The sequence below is a fragment of the Primulina huaijiensis genome, chromosome 2, assembly GCF_012295235.1.
Source record: "Primulina huaijiensis isolate GDHJ02 chromosome 2, ASM1229523v2, whole genome shotgun sequence".
NCBI lineage: Eukaryota > Viridiplantae > Streptophyta > Magnoliopsida > Lamiales > Gesneriaceae > Primulina > Primulina huaijiensis.
Window position 1 is genome coordinate 18,030,669 of NC_133307.1, and position 11,212 is coordinate 18,041,880.

The following is an 11,212-nucleotide window of genomic DNA, read 5'->3' on the forward strand; positions in this document are numbered from 1 at the left end:
CATTGGAATTAAATTAATAATTAAAAATTATAATAAATAATAATAATAATAATATATTCAAATTAAATTAATTTTTTAAAATAATAATAAATAATAATAATAATAAGCTTACGTTACTTAATAATAATAAAATAAAAATAAATAATAATTAATAATAATAATAATAAATATAATGCTCGTCCACGTGGACGGCGTCCGCACTTTGGAGCGTCCGCACTTTGTAAGCGCGGATTAAAGTAGTTTTGAAAAAAAAAAATTTTAAATTAGTTTTGAAATATTTTTTATTTTTACATTAATTTAAAAAAAACCCGGAGTTTTGATCGTGATTTTAATAACAAAATTATTAAGAAAATATTCTCGTTTCCAAGTGATAGGCTTATTGATATTCTTATTTGAAAAATCCCCATTTTTCCATTTTCATGATTGTATATATCGAGACGAGGAAAAAAAAAAACTACCTCAATTTTATCAAAATTTTACCATCTCGACATGTATTTTTCAATCTTGTCTGACTTTAAATACATAAACTTTGTTAGTATGTTTTTTGTGAGATGGTCTTACGGATCTATTTTCGTAAGATGAGTCAACCTGATTCATATCTAAAATAAAAAGTAATATTTTTAGTATAAATTATTAATATTTTATATTGAAAGATTAATATTTTTCATAAATTGAGTTGGGTCAGAGATCCATCTCATAAAATTGAATCGTAAAACAGTCTCATAAAAATTTTTGTGAAACTTTATTAACAATTTTGAAATTTCTCACATTTTAGAATCCTAGTGTTCTTGTATGGTTTTGGATTCTTCATATTTCTATGAAACTTTTGATGTTAATTAAAAATTATTTTATTTCGTTATTTTTAAATATGTTAACAATATGAGTAGGTCTTTTGTGAGACGGTCTCACGAATCTTTATCTGTGAGACGGGTCAACTCTACCGATATTCACAATAAAAAGTAATACTATTAGCATAAAAAGTAATATTTTTTCATATATGACTCAATTAAAAGATTCGACCTACGAAATTGATATGTGAAACAGTATTTTTATATCACAAACAAAATATAGGCAAAGGATATGTGACAAAACAGTAAGGTAGGGAATCCATAGTCGACAAAGCTTATGGACAGAATCCCTATTCCCCTCATTAAATACCAAGGAATTTTCATTAACTCAAGGGACCAGCCGCATGTTACCTACAATAGCTCATCAGCCCATCATACATAAATAACGTGGCCACTGTTATTGAATTTTAAATACTTTATATAAATTTCTTAAAACTAGTTTTATATGTTAGATATACAAAATTACGATTTTGATCTTCTAAATTGTTAAATTTTATTAATAGTTAGTTATCTTTTTTTTTTTTTTGGTAATATTAGTCATTTTTCAAGCTTCAATGCACGTGTATAATGTTACATTAGTATTCTCGATAAAAAAATCTCAAACGATTAAAAATAAGAAGATGCGAAATTAAGATTGAAATATAATAATATAGATGACAAATGACAAAAGAAGAAACATATTTGACCAAAAATGCTTATAGTTATGCTCTCTTCTTATATACCTCTTTCTAGTTGGCTGCCCTTTTCTTATAATTAAAAGAGATACAATTTATTGATTTTTCTACAAACTTAACATGAGGTTTTTTGTTATCATTTTTTAATATAATATTAAATTTTAGCAATATCAAGATTCCATAATAATTCCATAATAATAATAATTTAGAACTACTTGAAGTCCAAAATGAAAAAGTCGTCCTTGTATTCTCACTTATGAAACTAAATTTTATGAGTCTTATTTATCTTTGTTGTCACTTTTTACCCAAGTTTTGACATTTACAAGCAAAAGCACATGATGTAGCCAAAAAAGTACAGACGTAAATTATTAGATATTTGTCTTTAAAAAAAAATTTATAGCATAAAATTAATTAATTAATTAACGTATTCCCCCATCCAATTTTGTTTTATTATCTTTCTCAATTCACCTTATTAAAATAAGGGCAGGACTTTTGGTAGAGAGAACAGAACCACTTTCCACATTGCAATAATTGCACATGGAATGTGAACATGTTTTTCTATGCAGTCTTTTTCTCGAACATACATAACATATATGTTAGGTTAAATTATTGAGACTTATATTTTTTTAACTTGAAAATTTATGTATTTATTCTTTAAATTTGTATGTTTATATGTTATTTAATCTATTATAAACTTAATATAATTAAAATTTACAAAAAAATATTGTTTAAGATTAATCTCATTCTAAACATGCTTACTTTTTTTAATCTTGAGGTTTGATCATGTTCTTCACGCTTCACACTTTTTAGAACCTTATTATAGAATTATAACGTAAAAACTATTAGATATGTAAATATGTGCAATTCAGTTTTATTAGTTGTTTACTTATATATTTTTGTGTGTTGGTGTATCGTTTTATCATGTCCAAGACGTAGCAGAAATTTAAAATTTTATTAAAGTCCAATTTTATTTTTGTCATACAAAAATAAGATTGGACGTTCGTACGGTTTAATTACAACAATAACGTGTTTATTGAAAAATTACTTCCAAACATAATATGTTTGGGAATGGGGAATGACTTCAACTATTTCGTGATAAACGGAGATAGCTCTTCAAAGATGAACCACGAACAAGAACTCCTTGATAATTTCGAACCACTCTTAAATCTTTCTTCAAAATCTCCTCTATCAATTCCATTACTAATAATCAAGTTTGTAGGACCGAACGTTTGCCACTTTACCAAAATCTATAGCAGGGAATAACAATGAAATTCAAATATTTTTAACGTACAGCAGCACAAGCACCACGTTTCAATTGTTTTACCAAACAGAGACAATTAATGTACCAACAATCTATCTTTCAATAATTGCACTTCTTCCAATCAATGAGAATCGAACCCATGATTTTGGCTCTGATAATAATTTAAGGATTGAACACATGTTGTTTTACCAAAAATCAGCTCAAATCTTTTAAATTGTAGAACAACACAAATATCATGTTTCGATTGTTCTACCGAACATATACAATTATTGCACCCAACAAAGTTCTTTTGCTAGATTGCACTATAAAATCTAGAAGTTTTCCCTTGAGATGAAATATATATGCACAAAAATTACCTTATGTTGTCTAGGAGATATTAGTCGATTTTTTAGGTAGATATGATTGGTTTTCGAACTTGACTCTCAAGTTTTGAATTGAAGGCTTATGAATTGTGTGTAATCCTAGGTCACACACTAGTCTTTTATAATTAATTAGATGATCTTGAGTCTATATAGGACTCTCTCCTATTTCGAACCACCCTTGAATCCTTCTTCAAAATCTTCTCAATCAATTCCATTACTAATAATCAAGTTTGTAGGACCGAACGTTTGCCACTTTACCAAAATCTATAGCATGGAATAACAATGAAATTCAAATATTTTTAATCATACAGCAACACAAGCACCACGTTTCAATTATTTTATCAAACAGAGACAATTAATGTACCAACAATCTATCTTTCAATAATTGCACTTCTTCCAATCAATGAGAATCGAACCTATGATTTTGGCTCTGATAATAATTTAAGCACCAAACACATACTGTTTTACCAAAAATTATAGTTGTTGGTAATTGTGCAGCTCAAATCTTTTAAATTGTATAACAACACAAATATCATGTTTCGATTGTTCTACCGAACATATACAATTATTGCACCCAACAAAGTTCTTTTGCTAGATTGCACTATAAAATCTAGAAGTTTTCCCTTGAGATGAAATATATATGCACAAAAATTACCTTATGTTGTCTAGGAGATATGAGTCGATTTTTTAGGTAGATATGATTGGTTTTCGAACTTGACTCTCAAGTTTTGAATTGAAGGCTTATGAATTGTGTGTAATCCTAGGTCACACACTAGTATTTTATAATTAGTTAGATGATCTTGAGTTTATATAGGACTCTCTCCTATTTCGAACCACCCTTGAATCCTTCTTCAAAATCTCCTATATCAATTCCATTACTAATAATCAAGTTTGTAGGACCGAACGTTTGCCACTTTACCAAAATCTATAGCAGGGAATAACAATGAAATTCAAATATTTTTAATCGTACAACAGCACAAGCACCACGTTTCAATTGTTTTACCAAACAGAGACAATTAATGTACCAACAATCTATCTTTCAATAATTGCACTTCTTGCAATCAATGAGAATCGAACCCATGATTTTGGCTCTGATAATAATTTAAGCACCGAACACATGCTGTTTTACCAAAAATTTTAGCTGTTGGTAATTGTGCAGCTCAAATCTTTTAAATTGTATAACATCACATATATCATGTTTCGATTGTTCTACCGAACATATACAATTATTGCACTCAACAAAGTTCCTTTACTAGATTGCACTATAAAATCTAGAAGTTTTCCCTTGAGATGAAATATATATGCACGAAAATTCCCTTATGTTGTCTAGGAGATATCAGTCGATTTTTTAGGAAGATATGATTGGTTTTCGAAACTTGACTATCAAGTTTTGAATTGGAGGCTTATGAATTGTGTGTAATCCTAGGTCACACACTAGTCTTTTATAATTAGTTAGATGATCTTGAGTTCATATAGGACTCTCTCCTATAATGTGTATCATTATGTCCATAACAGTGGTTTCATTATAATCTAAATCTGAGATCTGACATAATCGGTGTGACGAGTATAAATATATCGTTATTATAATACAAAATCCCACTTTTTCAAAAATCAATGATTCTAATTATGCCAGATTCTAATTTCGGAACATTTTCACACAAATTAGAAAGGTGCACTCTCCACATTGTTTTTACCACTCGTACACTCTCGAAGTTCAAAAATGGAATATGCTCATATAATTATTTATAAGCCATAACGTTTGATGACATCAAACTTCAGTCGTCAAGAACCAGAACTCCTTAATAATTTCGAACCACCCTTGAATCTTTCTTCAAAATCTCCTCTATCAATTCCATGACTAATAATCAAGTTTGTAGGACCGAACGTTTGCCACTTTACCAAAATCTATAGCAGGGAGTAACAATGAAATTCAAATATTTAAATCGTACTGCAGCACAAGCACCACGTTTCAATTGTTTTACCAAGTATAGACAATTATTGCACAAACAATCTATCTTTAATAATTTCATTTCTTCCAATCAATGAGAATCGAACCCATGATTTTGGCTCTGATAATAATTTAAGCACCGAACACATGCTGTTTTACCAAAAATTTTAGCTGTTGGTAATTGTGCAGCTCAAATATTTTAAATTGTATAACATCACATATATCATGTTTTGATTGTTCTACCGAGCAAATACAATTATTGCACCCAACAAAGTTCTTTTACTAGATTGTACTATAAAATGTAGAAGTTTTCCCTTGAGATGAAATATATATGCACGAAAATTCCCTTATGTCATCTAGGAGATATCAGTCAATTTTTTAGGTAGATATGATAGGTTTTCGAAACTTGACTATCAAGTTTTGAATTGGTGGCTTATGAATTGTGTGTAATACTAGGTCACACACTAGTCTTTTATAATTAGTTAGATGAGCATGAGTCTTTATAGGACTCTCTCCTAGAATGTGTATCATTATGTCCATAACAGTTGTTTCATTAAAATCTCAATCGGCGATCTGACATCATCGGTGTGACGAGTATAAATATATCGTTATTATAATACAAAATCCTATTTTTTCAAAAATCACAGATTCTAATTATGGCATATTTTAATTTTGGAACATTTTCACACAAATTAGGCAGGTGCACTCTCCACATTGTTTTTAACACTCATACACTTTCGAAGTTCAAAAATGGAATATGCTCATAAACTTATTTATAAGCCATAACATTGATCACATCAAACTTCAGTCGTCAAGAACAAGAACTCCTTGATAATTTCGAACCACCCTTGAATCCTTCTTCAAAATCTCCTCTATCAATTCCACGACTAATAATCAAGTTTGTAGGACTGAACGTTTGCCACTTTACCAGAATCTATAGCTGGGAATAACAATGAAATTCAAATATTTAAATCGTACAGCAGCACAAATACCACGTTTCAATTGTTTTACTAAGCATAGACAATTATTGCACCAACAATCTATCTTTCAATAATTGCACTTCTTCCAATCAATGAGAATCGAACCCATGATTTTAGCTCTGATAATAATTTAAGGACGGAAGCATGATGTTTTACCAAAAACTATAGCTGTTGATAAGTGTGCAACTCAAATCTTTTAAATTATATAACAACAAAAATATCATGTTTCGATTTTCTACTGAGCATATACAGTTATTGCACCCAACAAAGTTCTTTTACTAGATTGCACTATAAAATGTAGAAGTTTTCCCTTGAGATGAAATATATATGCACGAAAATTCCCTTATGTTGTCTAGGAGATATCAGTCGATTTTTTAGGAAGATATGATTGGTTTTCGAAACTTGACTATCAAGTTTTGAATTGGAGGCTTATGAATTGTGTGTAATACTAGGTCACACACTACACTTTTATAATTAGTTAGATGAGCATGAGTCTATATAGGACTCTCTCCTAGAATCTGTATCATTATGTCCATAACAGTTGTTTCATTAAAATCTCAATCGGCGATCTGACATCATCGGTGTGACGAGTATAAATATATCGTTATTATAATACAAAATCCTACTTTTTTTCAAAAATCACTGTTTCTAATTATGGCATATTTTAATTTTGGAACATTTTCACACAAATTAGGCAGGTGCACTCTCCACATTGTTTTTAACACTCATACACTCTCGAAGTTCAAAAATGGAATATGCTTATAAACTTATTTATAAGCCATAACATTTGATCACATCAAACTTCAGTCGTCAAATTCAACTCTTTTGAAGTTGACTATCTCAAAGAGAATAGGGAAACCTCTGATAATCCGACACTTCAAAAAAATCATCTTGTTCGGAAAGACAGAAGGGCAGTTCGGAACTACCAGTTAGTTCGGAGCTTCCGAATTCAAGATTGGACCTTCTAAACCCTCACAGACAACTAATCAGTAATGCGTCCAATGAGCATCAACATGTAAGAGTTAGGAGCTTCTCGACAGTGAGGCTTAGTCGGCGAAACATACAATTATGACCTTCCTAACGTGAGTTCAGAACTTTCAAACTCCGTCTATAAATAGTCCATCCAAAAATAAGATTTTCCATGCCATTTGTGTTGCGTACCATACTTAAAAACTACTGAAAATTTGCGGAAAATAAAATTTTTTCTTAAATAAGTAATAATCTCTCAAAATGAAATACAAATAAAATGCTTGTCTAAATATTTGAAATGCAAAAGAGCTTGCAAAAATTTCTTGTTTAAACAAAGTGAAGTAATTTCATGAAAATCAGAGTACATGAATTTAACGTGCATAAAAATTCTTGAAAACTTAAGCGGTCCTCAAGTTAAGCCTCTGCACAGTTCGAGCCAACTCACTGGTCCCCACCTCTCGTCTCCTCGAACTCGTCCTCACCTGCATCGATCAAGTCTAGTGATTCTGAAGACTCAACATATATAAACTGAGAATAGCAAGTAATACATAATAAAACCACATGCGTTTTAAAGTAGCACGTGCATACTTAGACTCTGAACGTACTTACATAAATATAGACGTGCCATCATCTCATAAACATTTTCATAAACGTGCTTGCATCATATATACTTAAATATGAATAATCATCATCATTTTGTGTAGAGATATGTTTCAAAGCAAGTGACCCATAACATAATGCGCCTGATCAGACTAAACCACAGTATTCGGATGACAGGGATCATCATAGCCTTTCGACCGAACGTCCACTCCCACATACATAAGATCCTCGATCATGCTTTACCGGGTGGATTTTTCCCTGGTCATGCTTTACCGCTTCTCAATCCTGTTCAAACCCGGTCATGCTTTACCGGGGTGGAGAGGTCCTCGGACACGTTCTCCGGCTTCCAAACCCGTTCATAATTGGTCACGAGACAATTCGCATACCTCAAAAACATAAAACATTTTCTTTTGCATGTCGAACATATTTATATAGCGTTGAGGGCTTCGTTGGATCCCGCTTGGATGACTGCTGCACATACTAACACATTTTTTCCAGAAAACATGGCGCTCGGGCGGTAACATCTTACCGCTCGAGCGCGCCTGTCCAGAAGCCCTGGCTCTTGGACGGTAACATCTTACCATTCGAGCACCGCCCAATTCCAACGAAGCCTGCAACCAAAATCCTCAAGAAACAAAAGAATACATTTTATAATAATTTGAGCAGTCACACGAGAATAGTAATAACTCACTCGTCTTTTGTCAGAAAATTTTGAATTTAATGTCAAATCAAAGATATCAAAAAGTACTACATTTTATATATTGAAAGGTTTTCTAGAAAACCGATCAAAAATTTGCAGGATTCGAAATGATAAAGGGTGATGGGTTTTGTGACACATAAATTTCACAGCTTGAGCGATTTTACAATAAAATTCGTATCTCTCTCGTTTCTTTTCAGAAAATTATTAATTTGCTATCAAATCAAAGGTATAAAAAGTACTACATTTTATATGTTGAAGGCTTTTCCAGAAAATCGGTCAAAAATTCGCAGGATTCGAAATGACAGAAGACTTGGTTTTTGACATCTAAAAGTTGTTCTAAAATCGTTCTAAACATCATTGCTCAAACTTTGCATAACATATAAGGATTTTTACACACAATATACATCAAAATATTTACTATGACAAGATCGATACAGAAAAGTGAAAGAATATACATGGATTTGTGTTAAAACGCACGAAAATAACGAATACCGACGCAGTGGATTACGGGGGATGACCATGAGATGCTTGCTGCAAGTTTTCTCGCTAGAAAAGGGAAGTGAATCTTCATAAATTTGCAAAGAATGGTGGCTGCTGAAAGAAAACTTAGAACCCTAGCTTTGCCCCTTCAAATCCAACGTGTGTGTGTTCTATGTGTGCGTGAGTGTGGGTTTGATTAGGTAAAATTTTTGCTTAATTAACTAATTAGGGGCTAAAAAAATGCTTGGTTAATAATTATTGATAAAATAATAGTAATATAATTATTTAGTCCCACTCAAATATTTAATAAAATAATTAAGTACCAAATTTTCAAGATTAAAATTCCCAAATTCAAATTAGTATTTTTGAAAAGCTCAAAATCTTAAAATCACCTAATAAATTAAATTAGACTTTAAAATGCTTAAAATTTCATAAATCATTTAAAATACCAATTTCCTTTACTTGAATTGAAATACCACATTATTCATTAATCGTCTAAATCGTCGTCGGTCTCTTTTCTCCTATTCCGCATCAAATATTCACCTGAAATATAAAAAACTCAAGAAATCTTTTTAACGTGCATCACATAAACATGTAATAATTTAAAATAATATAAATCATAAATTATGCATCGATAAAAATCATTTTAAAAATTAAATAAATAATTTAACAATTTAATAAATGCATAGGTTTACGTGTACTAATTTTGGGCTCTACAATTCCTCCCTCACTTAAATAAATTTAGTCCTCAAAATTAAATCTTACCAAACAACTCCGAGTGGCGACTTCTCATATCTGCTTCGTCCTCCCAGGTAGCCTCCTCCACTGATTGATTCAGCCACTGGACTTTGACCAACTTGGTCATTTTGTTCCGAAGTCTCCGCTCCTTTCTGTCTAGAATTCGGACAGGTATTTCTTCATATGACAGATCTGGAGCAAGCTGCAACAGCTCAAAACTCAAAACATGCGATGGATTTGTCATATACTTTCTTAGCATCGAAATGTGGAACACATTGTGTACTCCGGCCAGATTCGACGGTAGAGCTACACGATAAGCAAGTGTCCCAACTCTGTTAAGAATTTTGAATGGTCCAATGAATCTCAGACTCAGCTTGCCTCTCTTCCCAAACCTCATAACACCCTTCATGGGTGCTATCTTCACGAATATGTGATCTCCTACGGCAAAATCGAGATCCCTTCTTCTCTTGTCAGCATATCTCTTTTGATGACTCTGGGCGGTCTTCATCATGTCTCGGATCTTGACCACCACCTATGCAGTCTGCTGAACAATTTCTGGGCCAAGTTTTGATCTCTCACCGACTTCATCCCAATGAATCGGCGATGTGAACTTCCTTCCATACAGTGCTTCGTAGAGAACCATACCTATAGATTATTGAAAACTGTTGTTGTAGGTAAACTCCACTAGGGGTAGTTTCGATGCCCAATTCCCATGGAAATCGATCACACATGCTCGCAACAAATCTTCCAATATCTGAATCACTCGCGCAGACTGGCCATCTGTCTGAGGGTGGAATGCCGTACTGAATAGCAACTTCGTCCCCATAGCTGCATGTAAACTCTTCCAGAAAGACGATATGAATCTCGGGTCCCTGACAGACACAATAGAAATTGAGATCCCGTGCAATCGGACTATCTCCCGGATATAGAGCTCTGCATACTGAGTCATGGAGAAAGTCATCTTCACCGGTAAGAAGTGTGGCGATTTAGTAAGTCAATCCACTATAACCCAAATGGCATTAGATCCTCTGACTGACCTCGGCAATCCAACAACGAAATCCATGGTGATATTCTCCCATTTTTACTCGGGAATAGGGAGCCGCTTAAGCATCCCTACTGGCTTCTGATGCTCTGCTTTCACTTGCTGACGAGTGAGACTTTCAGATACAAATTGACGAATGTCCCGCTTCATCCCTGGCCACCAATAAAGCATCTGTAAGTCCTTGTACATCTTGGTACCCCTGGATGGATGAAATACGGAGATGTATGTGCCTCTGTCAAAATATCCTCTCTGATCGAATCAACACTTGGTACCCAGATCTTTCCTCTGTACCTCACAATACCATCACATACTGCGTAGAGTGCACTGTCATTGGCTTCATCTTTCAGTCTCCATTTCTGTAACTGTTCATCTGAAGGCTGATCTTTACGGATTCGGTCTAGCAAAAAATACTAGTCTGTCAGATTAGACATATAACGTCCGGAAATCAGTCCATGCAGACCGCATGTATGAAAATTATTAAATTGCTAAAATATTTTAGATGCATGAATGATATGATATATTTTGAGTGACTAAATGATTAATTGTGTAATTTTTTTATTCATGATTTAAAGATTTTCAGACGAATATCGGTGGTTGGCCGGAACGGAGA